Genomic DNA, 27,582 nt, shown 5'->3' on the forward strand with positions numbered 1-27,582 from the left:
AGAAAAGAGGTACTATATCTATATCATATTCTGAGTGACTAGAAAAAAATATTCTTTTTGATATAAACATCAGGCAGGAAATATGCAGGACCACACACATGAATAAAATTAACAGAATAATCCTTGATAATCTACATGATATACTGTTGCTCTAGGCCACACAGCTTGATCATTTGACCTTTATAGGTGGTTCTGATCATCCAAAGAAGCCAGAACTGACTACCTAGAGACCATAGTGCAACCAAGGAGGGAGGGTGAAAACAAAGCTATGTAAAGAATGCTGGTTCTGAAATGTTACATTACTCATTTGGGGTTTGCATGTGCTCCTGCAGCCAAATTCAGACTGAGAGTCAAAGCCATAGGCTCTATCCAACTGAGCGTGAAGATTGCGTTGTGTCTGTCAGTGTTTCATTACTTTTTACAAACAGGTGAAAAATGGGAAGCCATCAGATATTGAGAAAAAAAAATACCCAAATGAAAAATGAGAACTTAAAAAATTAAGGCAGGGCCTTACATTTTCCTCTGTATGAAATTCCTGTGGAAAACAGACTTTAAAAACTGTATTGTAACTAGCTAAAGGGCTATGTATCTACAATTGCTATATTGATGATCAAAGTTTATGTTTCTTTGAGGATTAGAAGGCTTTTGAGAAGCTTTGACAAGTACAGGACATTCAGTAGACCTCATTTTCCTTAGCAAAGATTATGCATATATTTATAGCTCTATTTACATTTCATTGCAGAGCTCTACAACGTCTATAAATTCCAAATGCAATGCTCAGTGACAAAGCAAAAAACTGTATGCACTACCTTCTTTATCCAGACAATTTCTATCAGTACTTTTTAGGCAATTGAGGATAAAATATATCAGATTTTATGAAAATTTTTTTTCTTGTAGGCTGACATACACTGGAGGCTATGATTTGATCCAGAATTAAAAATCATAAGTTTTGCTAAAATCTTTAATTAGCTCTTTTCTTACTGGAATGCCTGGATCTTATTTTAAATAATTTCCTTTCTGATATGTTCCAGCGAAAAAAAAAATTTAGTTTCCTTTCAAAATATAGACTCAGTCTCTACCATGAATAGGTTCATTTACCCTAAACACTCAGTGGGCTTATGGTTGAGGAAGGAACCAATTACTTTCTCTGTTTGCTTCTCAACATGGAGGCTGGGAAGGCCGTACTCTGAGCTCTTACTAAATTCTCAGTTAAAATGAATGAACCTTCAGCCAGGGCTTTCAGATGCAGGGTCCTTGTACCATCAAAAAAATGAGTAGGCAGTTGTATTCAAACAACGAAGAGTGTGCAGCCAAGCCCCCTCCAGCTCCCCAAGTCAGGCTCTGGAAACCTTTTGTATCAGATGATCTTAATCTGAAACACTCATATTCAATGGCATTATATTGGAATGTAACTCTGGGAGACCCTGAGCCCTATATCTCACCTTTACAGCCTCTGCACGCTGCAGCACAGAGATTACCTGGGCAAACCCCTGAAAAAGAGGCAGAAAGCTGTAGGATAAGCATGCCTGAAGGCAGGACATCACACCCACTGGAGAAGTTAGACCAGGCTGCTCTAAATAAGAAGAGATGGCAGGAAAGTCCATGAGCTGGCCTGGAAACTGCAGGAGTTCCTTTGCTCTTTGTCCACCCTCCATGCTGTATTTTTCCTGGTAGTAATGATACCTGCTTTAATAAATGCTGCAGTGGATAGCCAAAACACCAAGCAGATCAATAGGTTGTAACTCTGTATCTTGCACAGATGTGCTCTCAACCGTTTGCAATACATCACTTGCATTGCATCACAGATAATAATCAGCTGTTAACCTCTCATAAACAACATATGAAAATAATATAAGGCATAGAGGATTTTTAATAATAAACATAATATAAAACAGAACAAGACCAAAATGCAACTGTAGAGATATGTTGTTTTTCCCATTCTGGGTAAGGATACAGAAGTATTTCTGAAGCTTTCAGAATGTCAACCACCCTAAAATGAACCACCACCAGCAGCAAATTAAGCACCACTGGTTTAGAGGGTTGCTTTGATCCCATCAGTCCCTGTTATTTTGGTGTCCTAAGATTATCCCTGATCCTGATCTTCGCTTGAACTAATTGGTTGAGGCTTATTGATTTCTCGATATAAATACTTTAACTTAGACACTGCTGATCCCAGCATATCAGTTGTCAGACCCACTTAGATAAAACTCACACATTGTACTAAACTGGGTTGAGTCCAGGCTTTGCTTTGGTGTGGTGGTCCAGAGTCAGTTTTGCCATGTATGTGGTGAACCACAAAGATGAGCTGTGTCACTCTTGCCTTCTTTTCAGTGTGTGATTACACAGTGCAGGACACATTGGGGTGGGTCTGTGTGAGGAAAGCTGGCAATGTGGAAAGAATGAAAAAACCCATTTTTACCCAGGATTTAGAATGCATTCCAAAACCATTGCTAGGCTTAACAGAGTCTAATCCAAAGAGATACAGCTACTATCAAGTAAAAAAGAAGGAGCATTTGAGAAGCAGTTAGAATCCTTAAATCCAGTGCATTCCACTCCCTGTTCCCCAGTAATTAAAGTTGAGTTATGGGGACTTTTGTGCCTAAGGGGTGAGGTTCCAGAGCAGTGGTTCAGCAGAGTCCCTGCTGCCTCTGCAGCCCTGCAGCTCTGATTGCCTGTGAGGTAACTGTTGAATCTCATCCACTGACAGTTCCAGCCTTTCCTCAGGCTTCCTGGAGGTACAGTGCTCCTTCATGGCAAGGTTAATCACTTTTCTGTCACTCATGAGTGCAAATGTTAAATCTGTTCTTGGTCTAACAAGTTCCTAGTCATTTGGATAGAATCATAGTGTCATAGAATAATTAAAGTTGGAAAAGTTCTATCAGATCATCAAGTCCAAGCACTGACAAATCCATCACTAGGCCCTGTATCTAAGCACCATATCTACAGGGGTTTTGAAGACTTCAGAAAGGGTGAATCCACCACTTCCCTGAGCAGACTGTTCCAATGCCTGACCACTCTTTCAGTGAAGAAATTTTTCGTCATATCCAACCTAAACCACCTTGGAGCAACTTGAGGCCTTTTCCTCTTTTCTCATGATGAGATTCACGAGGTCAGGGTGTAAAACAAGGGTGAAGCTTCCTCCAGCAAAGGCTGTGCCAAAGTCAGGCTCTGTATTTAGTTCCTGTGTGTATGGCTCCCAGCTGTATGCTTCAAGAGAAAAAACACAACTGTGGCCTAATTTATGGCCTTTTGACTGGGAAAGCAGATAACTGTGAAAGATGCATGTTGTGCCTGAACTGTTCCCAAAAGTCAGAATTGCCTCTGTCATATGGTGGCAGCACAGAATAGGGGAGCACAGCTCAGGAGTGATGCCAGCACATCCCAGGACCACATGTCCCGAGCATCACGGGCAGCACTGCAGGGGAAGCTGTGCAGCTTGAAACAGCAGCACATGCAGGCATGCACAGAGGGTGACAGCAAGTACTTGGAAGCACAGCTCTTAGGGAGAGTCCACAGTTTTGGGGCTGAAGTGTGGAGGGAGTAAAGTTTCCTTGAAGCAAGCGAAATCTCATTCCGGTTCTGGAAGGTTGTGAATTCTCTAGGGAACTTACAACTGTTTTGAGGAAACAGGAAGGAAAAAAAATGACGCTGATGATAAAAAATTATGGAGTAAGAAAAGAACAGATTATCAGCAGTGAAGAAATCCTTATGAAAGGTCATTTATTAGAGAGAGAGGAAAGGACTGAGATCAGAATCATGATCTTAACAAGATCCAGTCCAGGGTGGTACTTCTTAATGGAAAACTTCTGACAGATCACAAGGGGAAACAGCGTGAAAACTCAGCTTTCCAAAGGCCCTCATGTGATTTTGATTTGAGAATATGAAAAGTTCTGAATCCAAATGGCAGGACATCTGCTCACTAAAGTCTAAGAGAGTGTTTTCAATCTCCAGTAATTTCTCAGTTGCAATGAATTTCTTCATAGTTTACAAGATTTCTGCTAATTGCTTCACCTCTGTTCTCATATATTCATGTTAAAGACTTATAAAAGGTTTCTTTCACTACTACTGTTAATTATTTACTTGATAATTGCAGCTTTTCTACCATCTTATGTACAGGTTGTATTGTTGTGGAGCAATGTCTACTTTTAACTTACACACAACACACTTCACATTTCTGTGACAAAATCTGATAGTTCCTTAAGTAACATACAACATAAAAATATCTGCTGACTGGTGACCAGACAGTTAAATTTTCATTCTGTGTTGCAGATCCAAAAGTGATGAAATAAAGTAGGTATTCATTTTAAGTTCAGCATTCAATTTTTGCCTGAGCCCAGTCATATGCATCTGCATTCGTTATATGCTGATGTTTTTGATGCTGTAGATAGAATATTCATATGCCAAAAATTGTAACAAAATTGTGTGAACTAAGCTGCCTATATGTCCTAGCAGCAGCTGTAAGTTACTAGATGCATCTTTTATCAGCAGCTTTCTGATGTGCTCAACAGTTTCTGTTTCATAGCATGGTTGTAGTTGTGACTTTCATCAATGAAATTCAGCATTAATCTTCAGTATCTGCTGATGAGTTTAACACTGAGTAATTGCAGCAGTCCTCTTCATTACATGCTTGGGCAGATCTGAGACTTTGACCAACAGGTGGTTTTGGCCTGCAGACCTCTGGCTCTTGTCCAGACCCTCTCTTCTGTCCCTGTCCTGTCTCTCCCTGCCACTACACAAGAGAAAAACCATGCTTTTGTTATTTTGGGACAGGATACCTACAGAAATGACAATTAGCAAAGGTGTCATTTAACAAGGAAAGCAACCAGTGTGTGTCTGTGAAGGCAACGGATGGAAGTTATTTGCTTTAGTGTAAATCAGTGATATGCCATGGGGTGAGTGGAGAAAGTGGGAATATGGGAAGAGGCAGAAGAATACAACTCAGTGTATCTGTGGCTGTGTTTGTTTAACAGCCAACAACTGCACACTATAAGAGACCATAAATTTTCTGAGACAATCTAATTAAGGCCAAGCCTGAATAAAGTCCATGAAAAAACAAAATAAAAAAAAACCCATACACTGCCTCTCAACCCTCCCCCACCTCCCCCAAATAGGGAAAGGGGAAAGGGAATGAAAAATAACTGAGTGCTGCAACTGATTCTGAGCAATATCTTTCCAGAGGAGCAAAAGCAGCTTTTAAAGCAGACTTTGTGATTTCCTTGGAAAAATTGCAAGAGTATGTCTGCCTTGTAGTCAGATACACATCACACCTTGATAGGAAAGAATAAGCCCAAGACTAGCTTTGTGCCTCAGGGAATTACTGTAAAATAAATGAAAAATGGCATTTTTGACACAGGATGTTTGCAAACACCCATCAGAAATTACACAGTAGCAATGATGGGATGGTGTAGCTCAGACAAATTTTCTGCACAGTTTAAGTTCATGGTATTTATATGTTGCCAACTTACTTATTCTTAAGTATAATATTATATTTTTGCTGCCTAAAATTTTCAAACAGAACATTAAAGAAAACACAAGGCTGTATTTATCAGATTTCTTGCATCAATCACAATCAAAGTGTTTGGCCTAATTTATTCTAAACCATCAATTTATAAGAAAGCATCTGTTTACCAGCTGGCTTGGTAGCTGCCCAAACTAATCAGAATGACCTCAGCTGGAACAGGCTGACCTCCATCAAGTTGAAGAATCAATTTCTCCTGTGCATACATATTCTGCAGTGGTTTTGAACTACAGCCTAGAAACCTATCTTCTGCCTTCTGCACCATATTAATTCCATACATTATTTAGCAATGTTGCTACTTTTCTTACTTTCTAAACCTACATTTTTAGGCATGAAATAAATGGTGAATTTTCTTATTGGGAAAGTCATGCTCCTATAATATGGTCTCCTGTGTAGGGGAAAAAAATAGCAGCTAACTTTATCCTTTAGTTACTATTGCCAGAGTGTAGAGATCTTTTAATTATAGTAATAAGCATGATACTAGTGGCAAGGTAGAGAGAAGCTTTCACATCATCTGCCTTGGGATTTATAACAGTTGTGTTTTGTTCTGTCAAACTGTTCTTTGAGTAGGAGGAGAGGTTCACATTCCAGGTGTGTGTTATTTCCTTCTGACACAGAAAAGAATGGAAATTAAAAGAGGATAATGTTCACCTTTGTGCTAACATATAAATCCTTACCTACTTATACAGTGAAAATAAATGGGAAAGCAGTGACTAGTAAATTCAGAGTTTTAAATATGTCTAAGACTCTAACATCAGCTCCTATTCAGGCACCTTCTGCAAGGTGGCTGCTTCCAGACACTGATCCAATTACTCACAGTTGTGAAAATTTTAGCCTTAAAGACAAGTTAGCACAGGATCCTTTATCCTGAAAACACTGTCCAAATATATTATTAGGTTCTGGGGGCTGATCCAGTTATGAATAACCTCATAGCTCCCCTCTCTCTCACCACTGCACAGGTGATTGAATGTTTTGCAATGGTAAATGACCTCAAAAGTTACAGTCACAGTTTCCATCCATACATGTGAAGCATACGTGAAGTTAGAAAATTTCAGATTTGCCTTCCAGTTCCTTTAAACACTTGTCTCAGTGGAAAAATATTGCAAAATAGATTGCAAAAAAAAAAAAAGCTGCAATAGAATATTTTCAACCCAGTCAGACAACTCTTATTATACAGCATGTAAAAGAGAGAAGAGGTCCAGAGTGTGCTCATTTCAGCAACAACCATTATGTGTTTGCATTGCTGCAATAAGACTGTCATATGCAAACCACTTGGATTTGGTTTGAGGTGTTGGTTTTTGTTTGGTATGGTTTGGGGTCTTTTTATTTTATTTTTATTTTGAGTTTTTATGGTTTGGGTTTTTTTCATGGAAGAGTTAAAAAAACAGGAGAGGGGGAGTACAAGGAAGGGAAAGGAGAGGATGAAGAGAAAAGAAAGGGTGGGGAGGGAAGGAGAGAAAGAATGGGGAGGCAAAATGTCTTTCAAGGAATATGTCTTGTTTCAAGCAATGCCTACTTTTATTAACTGGAAACACACTACAACAGTTAAAAGGATCCTGCAACAACAGACATTCAAAAAAGATAAGTAACTCAAAATGCTGAAAATGAAAACCAGAAGAAAGTTCACCACTAAAACCTTTGTTGGCTTTTGCTGGACATGAAGTGATCTCTTATGTTTGCTCTTTCAGCTAATCCTGACTCCCCAAAGATTCAGGAGGCTTTGCTGGATAGAGGTTCAGCCACTCAGTGACTTACTGCTGAATCCTGAAGTATGTTGTCATGGTTAGAAAATCTCCACTGGTGGAAATTGCTTCTAAACAAGGGCAACTCCTTTTTTATTTATTGTTTGAATCTAATCATATGGTTTCCTGCCTTGCACATCTGGTCTTAGATAGATCTGGAAATGTTAGCTTTTTACATTGCTAGCTCCACCCTGTAGTGTTGTAAGGACTTGATCCAAATCCCAGTCAGCGTCTTTTCTACTGACTAAAGTGGAACTGGATCTGTCCCCCACTGAATTGCTGCCTCCAGAGAATTGGAGGATAAGAATAAAAGATTTGAGGAAAAAATCTGTGCTTTCTTGTGCTGGTAAGAAACCAGGCATTCTTAACTGAAGAACTAGCCTTACTTTTGTGTCACAGAAATCTTCTTTTGTCTCTTGGTGTTCATTTACTTATCTCTGTCTACTGAGGATCTCAGTTGCTGCTAAAATATGATTAACTTAGGATATAAACAACAGATGACACTTTTATTATGTGTCATTCTATGTTTGACTTGTTTGTCTCCTACACAAATTTATCTTATCAATGTATTCCCCTTTAAAAGACTCCCAAACTGCATCATAGTGGAGTAAAATGAGTGCTTGGAAGGCAGAAAAATAAGAATCATGTTTCTTGATGTTCCCAGTTGTATAGGATGACCATAATAATACCTTATTAATTCAGGATACTTTTAGATTGAAAACCTAAGTCAGTTATGTTCACTCAGAAGTGTGAGAGTTGGTTGCAGTGCCACAGTTTCTGTTTGTTCCCCTATCATGACACCACTTTGTATAAGTAAGGAGAAGTCTGCTTTTAGGAACAAGCAAATCAGTATGAGCAGAATCCCACTGGATAACGACTCGGGTTTGGTTGGTTTCTGGGTAGTTTCTTTTCCCAGGATTGGTATTCAAGGTTAAGGAAAGGAACAGGAAGTGCTACATCCATCTGGAATTTTCCCCATGAAAGAATAGGAACATGCAATGCACCTGAATGAATGAATGAATGAATGAATATCAGCATAGAGTGAGAGCCAACAAGCATGAGGTTAGCACTGTTCCCAAGTCACCTGGATAGAAAGAAAAAAAAAAAAAAAAGAAAAAAAGAAAATAAAGTCTTCTTGTGCAATACTTTGATCCTGTTTTAAAGTAAAATTCTGCATGTTTCTATTACAGAGACCACATATGTCCCACTTGTAAATCATTCAGCATGGTAGTATCTGGTACCATGGAACAAAAATTATATTCATGTTTACCTGGGCTAGGGTTCAAAAAGACACAAACCTTGGCTTTGAGGCTCTTTCTATCAGTTTCAAAACTCTGTGGCCACATGCCACAAAGAACTGATCTGGTATAAACCCATTCTGCTGGTTCAGATTTGTTCAAAACGTTTTGGAGGATTAACCAGGGAGCTGTGTGCTGGACCAGAGAGCATCTGTTCTTGTACAGCCAGCAAAAATCTGCCATAAAAGTACAAAATGCCAGCTAATGCAGTTCTAGCTGGTTTGCTTTGCACATGTTCTGAGTTACATTTGTGTGTGGAGTGAGCTGGAATTGCCCCACAGTGCAAACAGGGATTGTGGGATTGCAATAGTGAGCAGGCTGTTCGCTATCTTGGCACAGCTATCTTTGAACAGCTTTGCTTCTGCACCACCACCAGCAGCAAATATTTCCTTTTCCACTTGCCCAGTAAGCATTCCATGCTGACAAAGTGTATCAGAAGTGGGACAGGCTGTTCACAAAGGCCTTTGACCAAAGAGATACAAATAACAGTGGCAAATAACAGCAGCTTCTGAGATATGTGACTTCATAAATTTGCTTATTTTCAACTTTAGGACTGTCTATGACTTGACCTTGGTAACTGAACTGTACACACTTTAAATAATTAATATACTTCTTTATTCCAGCCCATATTGTAAAAAAATTTAGTTCACGTCATTTACCACATATTCATTCACCTTCCTGTTATCTCTGGCTGAAATGAGGAGTTACAATTTTCTTCTGCATAAAGAAAATCAGAAATATAGGATATTGTGGCAAGATAGGAAAAGGCTGTGGGCAGCCTAGACCTAAATAAGCTACAGCTTTGCCCCTAAACAAGAGAGGTAAACACCTTTGTTAGAGAATGAAGCAGAGAATGCAGAGTGCAGGCCTGATTAGAAAAGGCACCTGTGGATAGTTTACTGACCAACAGTAATGTAATAAGGAGCACCTGTTATGTATGTGAAGAAAGAGTATAAAAAGCTGTACTGGGGCTAATAAATAGCTGATGCCTGCCACCATCTTGTATGGCAGTGTTTGAGTCTACGGTGAAGATATTTTCTAAAACTTGCTTTAATCAATGAACATCTTCCTATTGCTGCCAGTGAGCCTATAGACCTTGGTGACTACTGAACAGCACAGAGGACCAAACACCCTCCACAAGCAGACCTCAAACAGAAAGACTGTAAGTAACTGTGAATTCAAGCTATGTCTGTGAGGGTTAAATGTGTTTAGTTCCATTAGATTTGCTTGTCTGTTTTCCTGAACTTTTTTCTTTTATTAAAAAAAAAAAAATCAGCTTGAAACTCCTTCTTGGGTGCCAAGAAAGAGCACTCAGCTGTTTTTATAACAGTACTCAAGACTTCACAGAAACTACTGAGTCACATTTATACCAGTAAAATGTTTTTAAATGTTGCACCAGGGAATAAGTAGGAAAAATGTGTTGTGGTTCTGGTGATTCAACCAAGGATTTCATAGCTACACATCATTAACACTATAAAATGATCTGTTTCATTTATTTTTTCATTTATATTTCTCTCATCTCTCCCTTGTCAGATCTCCAGAGATTTTTCTTTCTATTCCCTGTACTATTAAAGCTGGAAAAGAATGATTTTGCAACTATTACTTATTCACCTGAATGCAAGTTTTAGCTCTTAGAAAAGTGAATATGTTTAAGTGAGCTCTTTTCTTCTTATGCTTATCTCAGTCTATTCTCTGGCAAATTTTTCCACAGGTGTTTCAAAGGCAAAGAATAAAAATTCCAGTATTGAAAGGATGACTGCTATGAAGAAAAAGGAAGCATTTTTGAAAGAATGCAGTAAGATTTTAAGAAATGTTTAAAATGGGTTGAAAAATATATGGTTTGTTTATAATGCCAGAATTTTATTTCACTTTTCAGGTCTTGCTATTTTACTGGATTTCCTTTATTCTCACTATTCATACATATATTTATTTAATGAAGTGGTAATATGTTATAGGGAAAGCAATCCAGAAATTATTATGGCAGTTCTCAAACAATGAATGATATACACAAGACACTGTTTCTAAAATAACAAGAGTCATCATCTATTCATTCAGGAAGACCTTTGGTTTCATATGGTATTTTGGGACAACCTGAGACTATTCTGGGATGCAGTGTGGTGCCTTCTACCCTACTCACTTGATTTGGGCATGCATGAGACACTCTACATGTGTCAACAGCAGAAATTACAAGTTATATTTTCAGGTAAACTGAGGTTCTTCAATGTGTTTTAGCTAGGATAAAAACAAAAACCACTTGTGGTACACAGTACCCCCATATAAACAATTGCTCTTACTATCTGTCAAAATGATTAGTTTACTACTTTATTTTTCATGTTTAGGTCACACAGATTCCTATTTCCTTGATTATTTTTGTATTCTGTTACAGTTTTCCCTCTACCATTTCCTTTGTGTTATTCTACAAGGAAATTCTTGCAAACTGAATGATTCCAAGTGTTTCCTGTAGGTTCACAGCTCTGCTGGTGATGTCAAAGCCTGTGCTTTGTGTTGAATATCTGAAGTACAAAAAATTTGTGTAACACCACTGCCTTTGTAAAGCAAATTTTTTTGCTATTGTAATGTTAGCTACTATTGTCTTCTCTCTGAATATTTGTTCATTTAAGCAATTATCTTAAGGCAACAATCCCCTCTGTGTGGAAGTTGCACTAAACAGGAGTTTCAGGACAGCCCTACAATGAAATCATCCAGTATGGACAAATCTGATCAAAATTTCCAAAAAACTGAGGTGTAACTGCTTTACAGTTTCAGAGCTGGGCATTTTCTTTTAAAAGACTATTAGAGCTCTTGCTTGCCTAGCTGGAACTTGCCTGTCTCCCTTGCCCCCATTTTAGGTAAATAAAAATCAATTTAATTATCTCTGTTTATTGCTTCCTTGGAGGCTGAATCAATGCAAGCCCCTTTCTTTCCTACCTCAAATTTTTTCCCAATTTTTATGTCACACCCTTCCAGTTGATCCAACCCAATACAACTATTTGTATGGCTGTGCTGCAAATTGGATTATTTGAATGACCCAGTTTAAAAATAACTTCAGCCTGAATTGTTTTAAACTTTTTTCCTGCTGAAGCCAGACTATTTTGAGCATAGGTTTTTTGTGAGCAATAGCTTGACCTTTGTGCTTTTCATGTGACATCCAGCATGGTTAAAGAAATACATTAACAACTCACATTTTTAATACTCTGGACTTTAATTTCCCTGGATTCTTGGAAAGAAAAAGAAAGAATAATTTGGTTCACATTGCTATAAGTGACCACATCAGAGTCAGTAGAATCATGATAAATAAACATCTATCCATAGCCCCTCTTGAAAGAGTTGTTCATTGTCTGCAAGCCCCCTATAAATCATAATCAGAAAAAGTCCCATGAGTGAATAGGTTGCAAAACAAAAACTCAGGGTAGGATGGCTTTCAATATTTGCCGGAGTGAAAATGTCCTTTTGGGGAGAAATAGTGCTGAAGCTTCAATCACAGCACATGGTGCAGTGGGGCTGGTAAGGAGCATCTTTGTTAGCATGGCTGAGAGCATAGGGCAAGGAGAGAGCACAGGCCTGTTCCCAGCACCTAGGTCATCAGGAACATCATAATCACAGAGATGGTATGTGGTTGGTATGCTGTTGTTCTGGCTTTTGAAAAGATTAAGGCTGAAAAATCAGTGTAGGATTCCTTATGCCTTTCTATGCTGGCTGACAAACGGAGAGCAACGGGTCCTGATCACTGTGTTCCTCGAGCCTGCAATCTGCTGCCTGGGCTCTGCCATATGACTGATTCTGTGCATGTTACATGCAGCACCTGCTGCTCTGTGGAGTACTTTGGGGAAAGCCAGCAAAACTGAATACACATTTTTTCCTCATGACTTCATATTAACTAAAAGCCTGTGACATACAAAACTTGATGTTGTTACAAGCTCTGCTTCTGAGTAATAACCTCTCCCTCTCTCAAGGGGGGATAAAAGTTTGAGCCTAAAACCAGGGCTTCAACTACCTCCTAATCTGATTTTTTTTGTCACTGACCCGTGCAAAAAAATTATGCTTGTTTGCAATATATCAGAATTGTCATATTAATGCATGCGCATTTTTTTTTAATAACAGCAATTATAAGTTGCTCAATGCTTGAGTTAGGATCTAGGAATAGTGGCTGGAAATACTCCTCAGAAGAGCAAACATTTTGACAATCCCTAAGTGTCTTGCAGATAATTATGTTTAATTTTTATTTTGTTTATACTAACAAAAACTGATAGTAACAGGAAATGGATAATGTAATAAATCATGCCTTTGTTATATGGACAAGAAAGAATATTATAGTTTTATCTGACCTTTTAAAGACAAGACTAATACTGTTTGTAATCAGAAACATGTGTCTCATCAGCATCTTTGTGTCAGATTAGAAAAGTTGTGATGTCCAAACTGTAAGGCCACAAATCAGCATGGATAAGCATTCTAGTGCAAAAACCAGCTACAATAGCAAAGCTGGAGGAAAAAACATACTTTTGGATTCACAAAGCATGTGTGGACTTTTATTTTCCTTCCTTTTTCTTATGCATACATAAAACCTATTTTTCATTAACAGTAGTTAAACCAGCTATCATAAGACTAAGCTGTTAGGATCTCATGGATAACAAGACAAAAGATTTCATTCCACTTCTGTCCCTTGCTGGCCCAAGTGTCTGGCTGGTCCTGCTGATCTCTGCAGGTCTGTACATAGGGTTTTATATATGTGCTCCCAAGTCTTGGAGTTATGGAGTTCCAGATAGGTGTATGAGTGTGATGGGGGACAAAGATAGCTCTAACCATCAAGTCTCCACAAGTTCAATGTGACAACTGGATGTAAGATCATGCAATAAATCCTCAAAGTTGGGAACTAGAAAAATAATGGATTTGCCTTTTTGACAAAGATGAAGAGTGACTTATTCATAGCTATGAGAAATTATGAAAGCCCTGTTGTCTTTAAACAAGACTTAACACAGTAAACAACTTTCTGAAACAAATTCTTAATACCGAGAAGATAAATTAGGTAATCAAGCTAGTTTTTCGAAAATCTTGTAGGACTGTAGAAGAGCCATTATATAATATGGGGCCAAAGTTTCATTTAACATACAGTGGACACCTATAAAGGTATGAGAAGAGCATTCATGTAATAGTGCTCCATTATAATGCCATAGATCATATCTTCATGTTTAGTTAACAAGAGTATCACAGAATAAGCTGTGTTGGAAGGGACCCACAGGATCATCAAGCCCAGCTCCTGGCCTTGCACAGCACCAGGCCAAAGAATCCCCCAGTGCCTGAGAGCATTGTCCAAAAGCATCTGGAGGTCTGTCAGGCTGCTGCTGTGACCACTTCTCCAGGGAGCCTTTTCCAGTGCTCAACCACCTCTGGGTGAAGAACCTTTTTCTAATATCCAACCTACACCTTGCCTGCTAACATTAAATTATGGAATATATAGAAAAGCAGCTCCTATGGATTGAATCTCCATTAGCTTTTATAAATTAAGCCACTGACCCAGCTGTGGATTGAGTCCATCTATTCCATGAGAAGTTTTGCTGTCAGTGAGGCCAGAGCACAGCTGGTGCAGGGGCACGATGGGGACTCCAGCTATCAGCAGCAGACATCCCCACCCCTCCTTTGGGGCTGGAACTGGAGCTTTTCTTCTGCCACAGTCCCAGTAAAGCTGTAGCTGCTGGGTGTTTGCAGGTAGGTCGCTGCTTGTGCACCAGGCAACCTGCACTCAGCATTACTGAAATGAGCTGTACCCCTTCAGTCTGCACTGTATTTCCTTTTGCAGCAGAATTAGTAACAATTCTTGAGTTGGAATTAACAGCTTGATCCACCACGCAAATTGCAATATTTGACACCAAGAGATTACAATCAAATGTATAAAAAATTGCAAAAAGAGGGTAAAACAAATGTTCAGGCATCAATGTGTAGTTCCTCAGGACAACAAATTTGGTAGCCAGGATGTCCTGCCTATCTGCTTGTCCCTATCCTTCAGTTCTGCACAGCATTCCTAATTGTGCTCCACTACATCTCTGTGTGCACCACAATCATCATTAAAAAGTCAGCATTTCTCAGCAATGCCACCCAAGAGTATCTGATACATCATTCTCCTGTCTCTGAGAAGCACATAATTGCCAAATTGCTGCACTAAAGTTTTTTTTTATGGTAGCTACTATAATTTCAGCTCTACCCTTGATGTGGTTTAAAAGGCCTTGCAAAGACAGATATTTTGTGTGTTTAGCATATTTCTAATTTACCAAGCTAATATTAAATTTAATTTATATGAGAGGTAAATGAATTATTGCATCCAAGAGACTAATAAAATCTCTTCATTTGTTTTCTCAATTACAGCATTTGCTTCAAAATAAGTTTTAATGGAAACAGATGACACTAGATAAAAACATGTTTCTGTGCATGCAGATACCAAGCACCTTCCTTTGGAGTGCTGCTCCTCACTGAACTGGCCATGATACAGATTTTCTGTGCCTTCCACAAAAATGGTTGTCTCCTACAGGATTCAGTGTACAGTTTTATACCCAGGCAGTTTCACTTTTGAAAAGACAGTTCTTCTAACGCAGAGTTAATTATTTGGAGTGAATTATCACATCCAAAACTAAAGATTATGTCTTCTGAAAGACAGTGTCATCTGTTTCTATTAAAACTTATTTTGGAGCAAATTCTGGTAGGTAATTCAAGTGCAAGAACAGTTTTCAAAAAACTGTATTGGAATGATACATTTGGACTTCAAAATATTTAGGGAAGCCAAGTCTGATTGGAAGACTTTTTCTTTCTCAACCCTCCTGTCCTCATCTGGTTATACAGCTCAAAGAATCAATTACCAGCCTTTTTTTAAAAAATATTTTGATATTTAGGCTGTGGGTTTGGTTTGTAAGAATCAGTAACTTTAAAGATACAGAAGCTGAAATCTGCAAGACATTCTTTGTCCTCCTCTGTGTGATAATCAAGGTTTAGCCCTTTATGTGGTGTAAACACCAGGAGAAGAGAAAAAAACAACCCATGAAATTTCTATGAAATCTACCTAGAAAGCCTGACGTGCATGAAAAGGCCTCACAAATTGATGCAGATGCCTCAGGACTAAATGATTAACTGCAGAATCACATTCAAAAATAAATTACAAGCAACAGATACAGGCCCAAAAAGGCCTGCTCCACAGGGAAATAATTTTCTCTGTTCATTGTCACTTTATATTACCCATCCATCATTTGGTCACCAGTTTCAGCTATTCAGTTGCTGCCAAGTCTATTTTCAAGTTTCCCCATTCCTTCTGTGTCATTGCATCTTCCCTTTCTCCTGGAACGCTCTGGCACTGTGTCTGCTGGCTCTTCAGGCTCCAGGGTCAAATGTAAAGTGTGTTTGGGGTCTTGAGGGAGTGTCTTGGTTTCTTGGGGCTTTCTCAAGCCATATTTTTTGTCTTCTGTGCTTGCACAGCTGCTCCATTACTTCACCCAAGAAAAGCTGGCATATCAAACAAGAGTGTGAAGTATCTGTGCATCCCTATGGCCTTTGGGTGGGATCACAGTAACTATTGTCACCTTTTGGGGTGCTAATTAATCCCTGTATATTGGCTTACAGTAGGATACAAGTGTTGTTTCTTTGGTTTTTTTTTTCTTTTCCATGAAAAGGGAATATTTTCTGTCTTACAGTTTCTGAGAGTTTCTGGCCAAAATCCTGTTCCAGCTTACTGTCATGTATCTGGAATTTTTCCACAACATTAAAACAAAATGTAACTTTCTGCTCTGCTCTCTTCAGGAAGCTCCTTTGAAAAACCCTGTGCAATATTATAGTATTGGTTGGGGCACCATTTTCTAGGAGAGTAATTTCTATTGTGTTACCTGCAGTAGAAGCACAACGTAAAGTTACTTTTTAAAGGAAACATCAGGAACTGAACTCATGTCTAATGCCCTGACCATACCCATTTCACTGACTTTTTCAAGTTTTTTTCTTGTGAATTAGGAGAATAAACAGCACCCTTTCTTTTCACTGAGTGCTTCCTTGACTGTTCCTTTGCTCTTCATTCTGCTTTCTTGCAGTTTGGTATCCTAAGAAAACAGGTATAGCCCTACCCAAAAATGCTCTGTCTTTTACATTCAGGGATAAAATGCAAAAACTTTTCCTTATTTGCCAAGATATTCTTACATAGATCTTGAAACACATTTATTTCTCTCTACTGCAGCAGTTGGGTGGAGATGTTTTTCTAATTCTTTTTAATCACTTTGCAATTTATTTCTGAGCCCACTTCCTGTTTCCTTTTTAAAAGATATACATTTGGCAATTGTGTTGTGACATTTTGTCATTATTAGCATTTGGGGGAGTAAAAACAAGATTCAAGTACATCCCTCAATGAAACTTCAGCAAAGATGATGTTTTCATTTGTGTTTTCACTGACAGCAGCCACATAAAATTTTAACTGCAAGATACAGTCCTGGCTCAGTGTTTCTCAGCAGCATCAATAAAAATGTACCACAGTCCCTCAGGATTTTGTTTTAATCCCTTTGATATTAACATTAACACTTGATGCAATGACCAAGAGAAGGTGTTGGCTGCAGCAATAACCAGCTGGGATGGTGCTGCCTGGCTAAGCTCAGGGCTTGCCTTTGCCTCTTCCCTTCTTGCCAGAGCTCAAGAGCCACAACCAAACCTCCTGTGGCCACAGAGCCATGGATACTATGCCAGTGCTCAGGAGAAAGGTGCTGAAAGGAAAACAGCTTGCTCTGACTTTACCCACAGCTTTTCCTTGGAACTGGGATATTCCCGGGTAGCATCTTCTCCCAGAAATGAGGGAAACATAAAGCCTTGTTTTTCCCACCCCTACCTGTCTAAGGAACTGACTGCTTTCTCCCTGCCTGAAGACTGCCTGAGAAATACATAACTGTTAGAACATGGATCCATAAAAACCAGCAAATATTGCTGGATCTGATTTTGTGATTTTTTTTTTCTATTATTTCTTTAAAATAAAGAAAAGGGACATTGCTTCCTGTTAACTGTGCTGTTGATTTTTTTTTCCTGTGCCTACAAACATGTTGCCTTAATTTCCCTGTTACCAGCCCTCATACTTACCCTTTTGCTCTACAACTTGTCTTAATTTAGGTCACAGCTGTCTCTAGTCTCTGGGCTAAATACTAAACTAACTGATTTTAGCAAAATTACTAACTGTTTTCACCAGTAAATACTCAAAAGCAACCAAACAACAAATCTTATGGCTTGTGCTTATTCTCTCAGTTTTCCTTGCTACCATTGTCTGGTTCTCTGCTTCACTTTTCTGTTCTGTTTGTCTTTCTTGATGGGCCACTTGTTTCCAGACATTCTTTTTTTTTTTTTTGTCATCTTCAATCATCACCTTTTCTCCACTACCTGTCGCTACTTCTATGTTCAGAGCATTGCAACCATTTATTTCAATTTCTAACCATAATAAAACCTGTCAATTCAAATCAATCTGGAGGCTTTTAAACAAGTGCACCCCACAGTGACAGATAATATTAATTAAGTCATTAAGCTCTGCTAGAAATAGTATTCAAGTGAATTAAGCTGTTATGGCTTCTACCTCCCTAAATATCAAAGCTACATTTCTTTTTTGTTTTGGTTTGGTTTTTTTGGTGTGTTTTTTTGTTGGTTTTTGGTTTGGTTTTTTTTTTTTTCTTTTTTTTACAGAGAGGTTATTAAATATAAAACACTCATTTATTTGTCATGCTCTACTACTTGAGTCATTATACAAAGACACTTCAGCTGTTTGATATCTTCCATCCATCATTTGGACAGTGAGAAATAACCCCTCAACCCCTGAAGTGGTTGCTCCACGCAACTGGAATTCACAATGCAGGGAATGTTCATTGTATCAGCTGGCCCTGATCTGGCTTACAATATGTCAACACTTTCTGCTGTGTTTGTCAAGTGCATGTCAGAAGCAATTGATGTTCAGCAAAAGGGAAGAGGAATATACAAGGTTTTACAGCTGATTTATTAAATCATATGATCCAGGAAAAAAAAATTAAAAATCAATCCAAACAGCTGAGTTTTACTTGAGCTGACTTGACCCTGACTGACCCTAGAGGAGAAAACTTTTTATCTGTATCCCCTTCTCCCTAAGTGCACTAAGTGCAACCACAGTCCTCAATCACACTGATTGAGGAAAATGTGAGGTATAAAGTGGTGCTTTACTAATCCTCTATAGCTTGAATAAGAATAATTTTTGTTCTGACAGCCAAATTAAGAAAGTTCTGATTCAAGAAGTGAGTTCTCAAGGTCCGTTCTTTCAAAGGTGAAGAAACAAATGTCAGGATTTGCTGAATTTGAAATTTCGGGGCTAAATAAATTCAGACCTGAGCTTACAGCACTTTTTTAATGCCCAAATATGAAGTCAATCATGAGAAAATACATGATGAGCATAAGCTTGAAAGAAATGGAAAAGCGACTCAAAATTAAGAATTTACTCTCTGTTTTTCATTTTTGCCAGGTGTTAATTTTCTTTTTAAACTTCTTTCTGTGTATAACCTCAATGTGTATTGTCCTCTTCTGGTCTCTATTTCTCTAAGATGTGTAGATAAATGAGCCACATGAAGTGATTTTAATGTGTCCTTTATTTGTGCCATGCTGGTCCAAAATTCCTGATGCAATCCAGAAATTTGTGTTGACATTTCACTATCACTCTTTATTGTTTTAGGTTTTTTTACAAACTGTGAAAACAACTTTTTCTCTGTATTTCTGGTATAAATCCTGAATATTATGTATGTAAATATGATCATTGTGAGACAATTTGCTTTAGAACTATTTCTGAGGCATCCTGGAGAAAAATAATAGAGCAGAGGAGAGTGTTTCTGAAACACAGAGCACTGAAACAGCACAGGGAAGGAAGAGCGAGGCAGCAGTGAAAGCAGATATCGTGAAGTCCACAGGCCAAAATCATGATTTGTTAACCTATAACTCAGGAAGAAGACAAAGAAAGGAACTATGGTTTATGGCTAGCAGTCAAGAGGTAACTGAGTATGTGCTTATGCAATAAATTCTGTATTAATTCTCTGTAGGTAGAAGACTTTTTTTCTCCTTTATTTTCCCCTCCAGCAGGAAAATTGGATAAGCACAAGCAGATCAATGCTGGTGAGCCCATTACCTCTTCTGTATATATTTAAAGGTGTTATTCTGATCTTCACAGTTGTATTTATTGTTTAGTAGAACAGGATCCATATGCAGAGAAATAACACCTTCTCATATGTACGTCGCTGGCAAACCTCATCCACCTAAAGCTGTTTCCAATGTAAATAAGTAAAATATTTTATATTTTTCATTTGATTTTAGTTTCTTTAAAAAGCACCTGAAGATTAAACTTCAAATCACACTGTTTGTTTTCTATGTGTTGGTTTGTTACAAACGATATTTTCAAATACTTTTGTTATGAAAAAAGCACCCTGGAGATGAGAGGTTCTATAGGATCTACCATAGCAGAAAGGATAATTAAATTAATCTCACCTGCAGGCTAAGGAGTGGGAAGTTGAAACACAACATTTTTTGGAAAAGTAGGTTAAGATATCAAAATTTGATTGTAACAATATACAAATGTAACATACGAATTAGTTCCACTATCTGGTAAAATGTCCAAAGGTTCCTTATCAGGACAGCAAATACTTTCCTGAACCAACCCACACTTCAGGGAAAATGTTACTCAAACAGAGATTATCTGCCTGAACACCACCCCTGAGCTCCTTGAATCCTCTCTGCAAAATGGTATTTTCCCTGTGGCATTTACCCATCTCTGAAAAATCAATATTGCAACCAGATCATATACTAGAAAGGGTAAAAATAAAAGCTTTTACCTAATTCTACCTCAGCCAAAACCAGTACAACCTATTCTCTGATTATATCAGAGCAACTTAGCCAGTTAGGGAGCAAGAACCAATGATCACTTTAACCACACACCCCTCAAATGAGGCATTAAAAAAGCACCAAAAAGAAGCTCCATGAGAAAAAACTTTTTATGTACAAAAAGAAGTACATAATAAAATCAGACTGCAGTAATTAAATTTTCACTGGAGGCAGAGCAAAAACGTTAATGCCTGGAATGCTCAAAAAATTCCATTCCTCTTTCTCAGTTTTATAATTTGCTATTTGAATGCTTACATTTCATAGAGCAATGACAATAACTATTCTATGTTTAAGATCATTTAGGACATTTTTCTTATATCTCAGTTTCTTGAAACCACCCATTACATCAGGATGACAGCTTCAGTTGCATTTTTTCCTGAGTGTAAAAATCAGGGAAATATAAAAATAAAATTTAAAACTTTTAAACCAGTTGAAGCATTTCAGAAGGGTATTTTGGGCTTTTTGTTGTGGCTTTTGTTGTTGCTGCTTTTAGCATGCATTTATTGATTAATGAGACAATCATGATTTTAGAAGAGGAACATGTTTTTTCATCAGCTTGGAATTGGGTCAATCTGCCCAACTCTCACTGCAGGATTATGGTCTAAGGTTTGTGGAGAGAAGGCACAACACAGAGAGAGAGTAGAACACCTACTCCTCATTAACTCTCTACTTAGACACTTCCTGAATCTGTGATAAAGTTGTCATATTTTGGATTAGTTTTCTACACTCAGATGACCATTACAAAGAAACCTATAAACAGATCTCTTTTCCAGGACTATGAGATGAAGCTTTCTTGAACCCCTTGCCCTCACTCACAATTCAGTTCTCTGGGCACTATATGAGTTAATAGAATTAATTTAGATTATGATCATTTGTTTGAATAAAAGTTTTTTTTCTGGCCAACAAACAGCCAAAAGAATTAACAATCACATTTGTCATTAATTTTACTCTTCACTACAGTCATATTTTATATGAAATGTGTTTCTAATTCATGCTTAGGGATCTAGGAGACATACTGAGTAGTGCTAAAGAAAATTATTTTTAAACAAGCATTCTCATTCTTCCAAGCAAATTCAGTGATCATAGCAAAATAAATAAACCAATGCAGCAGGCAACCAAAATAATGCTGCTGAAGCAGTTTGGGGTTTTTTAAACAAATTTAGGCTTTGTTGTCTTGAGAATTCTTTTAACAATACTATTGACTACATTTTTCAGTAATGTAAAGCAATAGTATTAAATATTTGGATTTTAAATTCCTATACTAATATTGTGCAGGTTTTCAACAGTAGCAAGGACATATCCATGGGCCAGGAGCATTACAGCAGAATCATTAAAGAATCATTAAATTGTCACAGAACCAAAACATGCCTCACATCCTTCCACTTACAGAGAAAATATCAGGTCACAAGCAGAAATGCAGACTTCATCTTGAAGATATGGGTAACCTTTTAAGAAATCAGGGAAGAGGAGGTTTAACCTTAGTTCCTTTAGGTGCTCCCTGCTGAATTGTGTCAGGCTGTGCTCGCTGTCCAGTGCTCATTTCAAGTATATATTTTGCTTTCTACAGGGTGTATTACATTATAGCTATTACAGCTGTTCAATATGTTCTTACTGGTTACCATAATGGAAGAAAATATTTTCACTGAAAATACATCTTTGCCTTTTAAAAATATTTTAAGCGAGGAAACAATGTGGCAGTTTAAGGATAAAAATACTTGTCATTTGTAGTCATTTATATTCCTTCCTTCCTTCCTTCCTTCCTTCCTTCCTTCCTTCCTTCCTTCCTTCCTTCCTTCCTTCCTTCCTTCCTTCCTTCCTTCCTTCCTTCCTTCCTTCCTTCCTTCCTTCCTCCCTCCCTCCCTCCCTCCCTCCCTCCCTCCCTTCCTTTACTTTAATAAGCATTTCTTTTTCTTTTGATGTAAAATCCCAACTATGATTACAGCCTGTTTAATTGTTCCTTTCCGTAATCAATTAACCTCTGAAGTCCCTATGGAGAGGCTATTACAGGTCCTTTCCCTACTGAACTGCCTACTTGCCTCTGCCTCCTGTGCACCTGTGATGCCATGAATTAGTCACAGATGGCCTGCTAGGATATAATCACTGCCATTTGTCATGAAGTTGATAGCTGTATCACTTTCTCTTGCTCTGCAGAATCTACTACTTGGCAGGTCAAAATTTCTACCTCTGTAAGTTCTACTAGGAAAAAAAAGGAAAGAGAAAAGGTTTAAAGGTCAAGCCCTGACAAGACTCCAGCCCCTTGAAAAGGAGAAACAAATTGCATATTAGATGCCCAGAATCCCTCTGTGCTGGTTGTGGAGACTTTGATGCCAAAACAGTGAGCCCTGTGAGATTTCCAGCCTAACTGTTCTCTGGTTACCCAGAGCAAGATAAAACACAAAAGATGAGTATTTTTTAAATCCCAGAGCCATAATGAGGTGTCTGTTCCTGCACTCTTCCTTCTGGCAGGTTTGATTTTTTTTCTTCTCCCTGAAATACTGGCCTGGGACCATGTCAAGAGAAAAGGATTTCCTTGCCCTTGTAGTAATCTATTGGTTGTGGAGTTTCCCAAGAAGCCAGTAAGATAGATGATGTGCTCTCATTTTCCTTTTCTAACTAACACACAGGAACATCTCTTAGCTCTTCCAGGAGGACTTATTTAATTTTCCAGGGAAGGGCCACAAGCAGCCACCCACCCCCTATGGTGCTGATGGGTGCTGCCATGTGGGAAACAACAGCTCCAGGCAGAGTGGTGACAAGGCAGCCTCAGTGCACAGCTGGTGATTTGGATGTGACCTGGGGACATCCAGCCCTTGGTAGGCTTTTCTTTCACTGGGATCCCTCTGCCATTTGGATCAGGCCTGTGGAGCAGGGAAGGAAGGGACTGAAACCTGAGAGTAGATCTTAAAAAGTCTTGGTGTAAAAAAAGCTTTGTCTGTCTATCCTGAGACACTGCAAGTCCTGCAGACTTTCAAATAGGCTTCTCGCCTACAGCAGCTCTTTGTTCTTGGATCTACTTGCAGGTATTTCTTTTCCACCGTAAATCTATTTTGTATGTAGGCCTAATTGTAATATCAATTTTAAAACTACATAAATTCTTTAGTCTGGTAGTTTGCTTTTACATAAACTTCGTTACTAAAAGAAACATTTTGTAATTAGCAATTCTCTAAGGATGTTTTGCCCACTTCAATAAATTTCATTGGAGAAGTAGCAAATGATCAGGTTTTCAAATTATATTTTAACAGCAGTAAAATGAAGCTTGGAACCCAAAACCAGAGACAAGCCTTTCAGGAGTGTGACAGTTAACTTTTGGATGCTCACCTTGGAATATTTCCCAGGGAGGAATGTTTGAAAAACATAAACCTTTAAAATCTGAGCCTTGCTTTGACACCCTGCTTTTCAGACTTTAACTGCTAGATCATGCTTCTGCTATCACCTTTGCCTATCAATCTTGAATCTCAAACAAGAGAGACTTTTTTTCCTAATCTTTAAGAAAAAAAGTGAATATTTGTCCATGAGTCCAGCCAGATTAAGGGTATCCAAATAAACTAGTACTTGATCTAAAACCAGCACTTGACCTAAAACCAGCACAAAACTGATGTAAAAAGATTTTGAGACTTGATGATATCACACTTTGTCCTCACAAAGTTTATAATTAATGTAAAATAGATAGCAGCTGGTGCTTGTTTAGAGGGCAGCCTGTTCCATGGGTGGTACTGTGTGCTGTGTAGCTGAAGAACAGTCACTTCATTATTCTCCTACACTAACCTCTACTGAAATATTTTTGTGTTTCTTCAGATAAATTTCCACTGATTGTAAATGTTTTACTTTGCTACAGTTATACTTTGTACAAACAAACCATTTCCCTAAACTAAAGGAAGGAAGCCAGATTCCTACACACTGTATCAGTGTCCAAACCACCGTCAAGAAACAAAATCATTATGTTATATATTTCCATGTTCTACTAAGTATTTGAATGCTCAATTAAAAAAAAAAAAAAGACCTCTGTCAGCTCCGCTGCTATATACACTGTAACAGAGCAAATAGAGACCTTCTTGAGAAAACAGAAGATATCTATCCATGGAAATATTTTCAGACAAATTTAAGAATAATGTGACTATTTTGAAGTCTGACTTACAGAATAAAGAGCATTTTCTTCTTTTCCTTGCCCTTTCCCTTTCCTTCTTCTCTCCATCTTTTACTATACAAAACTATTGGAAAATGTTTGTTTGTGGATAGAACTGAAATTATTTAAATAATATTTTCCAGCAATTAAATTCAGGGTAACCAAATTAATAGAACTGAAGAATAACCCTATTTAAATTGAAAGGGAAGTATTAAGGTTAGAAAAGGCCTTTAAGATCATCAAGTCCAACAGTTAATCCAGCACTGCCAAGTCACCACTAAATCATGTCCTTAAGTGCACCATCTTCACATCTTTTAAATATCTCCAGGGTAGATGACTCAACCACTTTCCTGGGCAGCCTATTCAGGGCTTGACAACCCTTTTTGTGAAGAATTTTTTCCTAATATCCAGTGTAAACCTCCTCTGGTAGAACTTGAGGCCATTTCCATCTTTGCCTAGGGTCGTTACTTGGAAGAAGAGACAGACACCAACCTCACTGTAACTTCCTTTCAGGTACTTGTAGAGAGCCATAGTTTGTTGGTAACAAATGAAAATCCTGTTGCACCACTCTCACACAGTAACAACCCAGTGTTGTACTCCTCTTTGATTCTACCTTCATTTTGCATGTAGAAAGATTCTTGCCCATTACTTATTGTAGCTTTGCTTTCCTAGGAGTTTATTGGCTTGTTCTGAGAGCCACGACTTCAAACAAAATAGTGATGATTTATTTTGGTGAGGTTCCAAGTAGGTGAATTTAATTGTCATATTTTTGGTCAACATAAACTGAAGCAGAACAGAGAGAAATCTGAGCATATTTAATCACAGGGTGCTGTCGTGCTGCTGAGGAAAGTCATAAACAGTTGACTCCAAGCTGGGAACATCGTGCCAAACATTTGTATCTGGAACAGGACTGTACGTTCCACCAGTGTGCTGCAACAGGGAGAGCCTTAACACAGGGAGTTCAGCACAAGTAGAAAAATGTTTTGAAAATGAAAGAGGTCATGACAGGGGGTGGAATGGGCCTGGAGAGCATGGTGCATCCAGAAAAGAAGAAAATATTATGTTTCCTAACATGCGACAAAACTGAGTAAAATTATTTCCTATATAATCTGTTCAGAAAAGAAGCGAGTCAAAGAATTCTCAAGGGATTTATTTTTTTTTCCCCAATCATACTCAAAATAAGTCATTTTGAGTGACAGACAACTGAATCCACTACAATTAGCATATATCTTTCTTGCTGGCAACAAGATCAAACTGAGGACTGTTCGAGTACTGTATACCCATCATGTTACTTAAAGTTTTGCTAAGGATAGGAAGGAAATGATACTGCTTTGATGTTACTTTTGGCTTCCAGTCCCAGGATTTGGATGAAAAAGGACTGCAATAATATTTTAACCTGTTTATAGGGATCCAAACCCATCGCTCTCAGCAGAGTGCCCTAATCACTCTGTGGTTTAGGGAAGGAAGCACACTCCACATGCCTACTGCTGAAATTGCTCCAGGATTCACTGGTGGAGAGAGAAGAGCTAGGAGAGGCAGATGGAAAACAGATTGTATTCCTGTGGTAAGGCATTAACCTTGGAGAAACACAGTCCCTCTGCTAATGTTTGTGCTATCAGGGTGTGGGTGGAATGCATGTCTCCTTCCAGGCTGCAGTCCCAACATCTGGGATCCCAGCCCAGGTCAGCTCAGTACCATAACTAGGAGAGTTTCATACTGAGTTAAACTACCAAGTTCCGCACCTTAAACACTGAGTGCAGTCACACTTTCTCTCAAGCTGTCTGGCTGGGGCTACGTTTTGGTCTTACTTTCAGCAGGTAAGGTGAAGCCTGTGCTAAACATTGCCTTTCCCATATGAGCTGTCAGAGATTTGGGCCTCTGTGCTGAGCAGACAGACCAGCCTGCATCTGGATCTTCTGGGGATGAAGTGTGAGTGCAGCTGCAGCTCTGCCCTAAATACATTTCTGCTTAAGAAATTGTTCTGGGTCATCATCCTGATATCTCTAACTCTCCCTGTGCTCTGAATGGAGATTTAGTGAGTTTCATTCAGGATTTTGGCTTGTTTGGGGGCCAGGCTGATGCATCAGGGCACAATGATGCCTTATTCATAGAAGTCTGCATTTGCACCCTACGCCTTAGGCTTTAATCCATCACTTATGCAGAACTTATGTATAATTCCTTATTAAGCAGTTCCTGTGCAATGAATTTAAATTTTCTTAGCCTTAAGATCTTCATGAATTCATTTGTACTGCTAAATTTCACCTTATTTCTAGCTCTACAGCATGACTTTCCCTCTCTTGCGTTGTTTCTGCAGCTATTCTGGTCTTCGGCCAACTCTTAGTCAAATATGTTCAAATTAATGCAGGTGGCTTAAAGTCTATTTAAACTAGTAAATGATGAAAAGTAAATCAAAATCAACAGACACTTCCCCTTAGCATACTGTATGTTTTCTGTTATCAGACTGTTTAAATTATAGAATGTCTGGTCTATGTCTTCTTCTATTTCTTTAGCAGCACTTAGTACAAGTAAACAGGGGCATTCAGCAAAAACTAATCCAAACAGAGCTCTCCTTGATTTACTCCAAAACTACATATTAGAATAAAGACAAGTCTATATTTTCTTAAATCTCTGTTTTGACTAGTAAGCAATGACTCTATGGGCCAAATTCCCCTTCCTTCAATTAGAGTTGCATATTGTTTTTTCGTTCAAACGACCACACACAAATTGCTCTGGTCTGGTGCCCAGATAGCACACAGATTTCTTGTAGAAATTCACTTAAGAAAGTTGATTTCTGTATTTTATATCTTGCTTGTTATTTCAGAAATTAGCTGTGCCTTTTTTCTACGTAAATGCATTTCTTTCAAGGGTATATTTTTGTTCCAAACGTCTAAATTTTAAAAAAAAAATCTTTCTTTTGCTTTTGTTTCCCTTAAGGGCTATTTAATATAATCTTATCCTTTCAACAATTTAGATTAAATTTTTGGTTGTTTGATTATTTTTCACTAAAACTCCATCGTCTTA

Source organism: Lichenostomus cassidix, chromosome 1Aa (genome assembly GCF_008360975.1).
Source record: "Lichenostomus cassidix isolate B80296 chromosome 1Aa, HeHo_3.0, whole genome shotgun sequence".
NCBI lineage: Eukaryota > Metazoa > Chordata > Aves > Passeriformes > Meliphagidae > Lichenostomus > Lichenostomus cassidix.